General features: G+C 42.0%; 1 non-coding gene across 1 annotated transcript; it reads left to right on the forward strand.

Moving 5' to 3' along the window:
• The first annotated feature begins 1,284 nt into the window (after positions 1–1,284).
• Positions 1,285–1,391, forward strand: TRNAL-CAA (transfer RNA leucine (anticodon CAA)). Its single transcript has 2 exons — positions 1,285–1,322; positions 1,346–1,391. It is a non-coding gene; the product is annotated as a tRNA-Leu (tRNA).
• The last annotated feature ends 3,169 nt before the right edge of the window (positions 1,392–4,560 follow it).

Consider the following 4,560-nt stretch of genomic DNA (forward strand, 5'->3'; position numbering starts at 1 on the left):
AAGCATATATTCAAGTAAACTTACATCTAATTCAAAATCTCACATTTTCTACTACTTTACATTGCCTTCAAAATAAAATTTTGGTTCTCTGTATGAGATATGGGGTAGAAAAAGCAGAAAGAAATAAAATAAAACAGTATCCCTGATTATTCAACCCAAAAATTAGGATCTTACATTAGAAATTTGCCAATCACTGCATACAATATTTGGATTGACTTCCCCAGAAATCAAAGTCTGTGAAAACTATCAATTCAGGGACTAACTAGCAAAACTTTAAAGGGCAAGGGGAGCCTTGTTGGTGCGGTGGTTAATGGCGATGGCTGCTAACCAAAAGCTCAGCAGTTTGAATCCACCAACTGCTGCTTGGAAACCCAGGGGGCAGTTCTACTCTTACGTGTTGTCACTGTGAGTTGGACTCGATGGCAATGGTTTGTTTTTGTTTTTTTAATGAGACGAGACGGAAAGTGAACAGTGAATGAATGCCTCTTAAGTTAACCAAACCTGTAAGGATGTCTATCATCTACTATCTATCTATTTATCTGTCTATCTGACTATCTATTTAGAGATTTTCACCAAGACAAAGATCTTTTTGTTGTTGTTCTCCAAGGTCCCGTGTTTCTCTTCTTATGTATCCTACAACCACGTCCTCACTTTCACTTTACATCCTTTCTCCCACGGCAGGCAGAAAGAATAGAAGGGAGTATGGCTTATGAGAGAGAGAAGGAAAAGGGCAACGGGAGGAGACAAGAAAAGAACAAAGAGGTTGGGGTGTGTTGGATGTCGTGCTTAGGGAAGGAAACTGGAGGAGTGTGGAAAATGGTCAAGCCATCCGCGTACCCTTGCAGGAGAAGTAAAAATGCCGAAAATAGGATTGAACAAGGACTATTTAAGTCCCGCGCAAGGGCTCAGTCCCCACTAATATAACTTCTTAAAATAAAATGTGGGCGAGAGATAGCATCTCGGAAAGCTGCTGAGAGACTGGTTCAATCCAGCGCGGATAAAATCGGCTTCCCAAGTCCCCTACTCCTTAAAGCCGATCGTGTAACTCGCCGTCTTTACGGGCTGGTTCTGGCGGGATGGGGTAGGATCAGTGGGAAAAGGGGACGTGGGGTGGGTGGGGTAGGCCCCGATCTTTAGGATTGCATTACTTCTGTTGCCCAGTGCAAGTTCCAGGTTCATTGTAAAAAGCGTTCTTTCCTGCTTTTCTGTTTTTGGAAATAATCTTTTTGTCTTTCCACATGTAGCAGTTTTCAGAAACTGTGTGTAGGTGTTGTCCTACAGAATGTCAGGATGGCCGAGTGGTCCAAGGCGCCAGACTCAAGCTTCCGCTTCCCGCGCTCGGGGTTTCTGGTCTCCGAATGGAGACGTGGGTTCGAATCCCACTTCTGACAGAGTTCTGTTTTGTTCCTGTCAGGCTCCATTAAAAGTGTAACCCTAGAGCCCGCAACACCTGCGGGTTCTTCTTGCTCTTTCCATCTGAACTCTCCTGCTGCTCTTGCAATCCCACCCGCACGTGCTGTTCGCGTTGCCCAGTCCTGGGCCGTCACTCTCCGTTTCCTGGCCGTCACTCTCTTCCCGTTGTCCATAATGCAATCCTCTCTGCCTCAGAGATGCCCAGCCCTGAATACTCTTGCACGCTGCCCAGCGAATCTGTACCGGTCCCACAGAAAAGCACAGCAAAAAAAAGGGGCATCTCTCCCAACTCAAAGCAAACAGTTGACAAACGAAAAGTCCTAAACTAGAGAATTCTGGAATGTTTCCTTAGTCATTTCAAACTTACGGAGTCATTAGACGAAATTTAAACCTCTGGGGCCGCCTGTTGCAGGAGAAAGCCATGCATGGTGCAAGAGCCCTGCGGAAGCCACAGGCCACCAACACCTGGGCACCAGGAAGCAAAACCCTCTGCCTCCCACATGTCTCTCCAGCATTCTCAGTTCTAGGTTGCGAAGAAAAAATTTTTTAAAGACCCTAATTTATTTTCACGAAGCAGGTAAAAGAATGATTTGGAGCTGAGAGACAATAAATCCGTAATCGGCACAAATACAGATTTATATAAATAAATAAAAATATATATATATAATCCGCAAATCCGATGCTGCTGTAACACACCCTAAGGCATGTGGCTTTAGGACATACTAGCAGGTGAAAACTGGAGAATGTTAGTGAGAGGCCCCCAAGACGGGAAGAAAGTTTCTATCTGCTGCCTAGTCAGGGGAATGAGGAAAATGTTATTAGAAGCAGAAGGCAAGGAGGCCCTTGTTTTCTAGTGACAGAAAGTTTAGCAACACTGTCACTGTGGTAATGCAGAAAATAAAATATATCCCTAATGAATTGTGTGATTTAGGTAAGGGTATTTCCAGGCAAAGTGTTGAAGGTGACCTCTGTCTTTTTCTAACTCCTACAGCAAAATGGTGTGTGTCTGAGAGAGAGAGAAAGAGAGAAACTGAAGAAAGAATTGTTAATTATAAAGGAACCACAACTTGGTGGATATTAAAAATAAATCTTTCTCATTTCCAGTCTCTCCAAATGAAAAAAAAAAAAAAGCTACAATTAAGAAAAGGCTTCTGGGAGAACATTAGACCCAAGGCATTGTCAGAAATGTAGATTCTAAAGATGAAGCTAAAGGCATGATTGTAAAACCCTTGGTTCAGATCTCAGAAAGATATAAGCGGTGCCTCAGACAGACTTACGAATGAACAAGCATTCAGGTGATTCTAGCCCCAGCTTTTAAGCTGTCCTAGCTGAGTGGGGGACTGATGAGCTACCCCTCCAACCCTCAGACCTGACAATTCAGATTTTTTAATAAACCAATGTTATTGTTTTATGTCCCTGTTTTTTCGGGTAATTTGTTTTGCAACCATAGTACCCCAACAATAATCATGACGAAAAATATAATACTATAAAGGAGAAAGAAAATAAATTCAAATAATGGAGCTCAAATTTCAAACAAGACTTTGAGAGCTCCTATTTGTTCATATTTGACATTAGGATCCAGGCCTACTTATCTGTGAACGAATCCAGGCTTCTTAGCATCATAATTTCTCCCTACTCCAGACAAGCTTCCACTTATGGAGAAGTATGACTTAGAGTGGTTTCTTGTATGAATCAAGGGCTTAGAGTTCAATCTATGGAAAGCAGAGGACTAGGCAGACTACCCACTGGGTTGTGCTGCTCTGGAGGCTCTATTAGCCTTATTCTTTTGTTTACCTAAAAAGGTAATAAAGACGATCTCCAGACTTCCCACAAGACCAATAAGCTCTTGTGTTCTGACTCTTCTTGGAAGTGAAATAGGATGGCTCATTAATGGAATCTTTGGTACTCTTGGGACTTCCTTCCAGTCTCTTTATCTAGCTAAAGTTATTTATACCTGGTAGAAAGGAATCTGCACCTTCTCAGCTTCTGCTGCTGCCTCATTCCCGTCCTACAAAGGAGGAAGCAAAAGTATTTGTTCCACTAAATCTTACCTGTTAGGGATTTGAAAGGTCTATGACAATTAGAACCACATTAGGCTTTGTTTAGGTTTGAGGAGAGATGTTATGTATTCTAGTTGAGCCCAGTTCATCACATACTTGCCTCCAAAAAGAAGTACTGTATTACAAAATTGGGACCTCTTTTTGCTTTGTGTACCATCGTTTAGTCCAGAAGAACCAGCTAGCTACAGACAGACCCAAGATCATACCTATGTGTGTGGACTCTGCTAGTGGATACTTGCTGTTTTGAAGTAAAGACTATGATGGTATCCTCACAAAATATGATGTAGACCACAAGCACTGAAAATGTGGTCTGCAGACCAGTGCTAATCCATGTGTTTACTACCAGTCAGCACCATTTTAAGATACAGAGCTTGTGCCAGAATGTAAATCAACTATATCACTAAGCATTTTGTTTAGTTCGATTGATGGATTCATTGATTATGTATTTATTTGTAGAAAGAGTTCCTAAATGAAGGCAGTAGTGCATTTAAGTATTCTGGTACAAGTTTACTTCTTTTGTAAACCAGTAACTGATATTCCCTAACTGACAACTTTGCACACGGCTGGTATTGGAGAACTGAGTCCCTAGTGGTGCAAATGGTTAAGTGCTTGGCCGCTCACTAAAACCCTGGAGGTTCAAACCCACCGAGAGTCACCTTGGAAAGGTGATCTGCTTCCAAAAGGCCACAGGCATGAAAACTCTGTAGAACTCAGTTCTACTCTGAAACACATGGGGTCACCATGAGTTGCAATTGACTTGATGGCAACTGGTTTGGTTTTTTGGTTTGATATTAGCGAAACTTTCCAACATTAGAATATAGATCAGTATTATTATATTTTAAAGAGACAATTTGTTATAAGAGTATAAGTAGAAAGAGGTTTACAAATAGTATTCTAAAGTTCCAAAGTACCCAAGAGAAACAGACTATGTTGCCCTCCAGCAGAAACAGTACAACCAAGAAATATCACTGCAGCCATAGCTGGCTGCTTGGCATAAACCAAGTAATTGCTTGAAGTCAGAGCTTCACCACACTCCCTAGGACCAGATGCCTCCTCAGCCTTACTTGGCAGAAGATAAGCCTTCCAC

The sequence above is a fragment of the Trichechus manatus genome, unplaced genomic scaffold (genome assembly GCF_000243295.1).
Source record: "Trichechus manatus latirostris isolate Lorelei unplaced genomic scaffold, TriManLat1.0 scaffold00180, whole genome shotgun sequence".
NCBI classification, from domain to species: domain Eukaryota; kingdom Metazoa; phylum Chordata; class Mammalia; order Sirenia; family Trichechidae; genus Trichechus; species Trichechus manatus.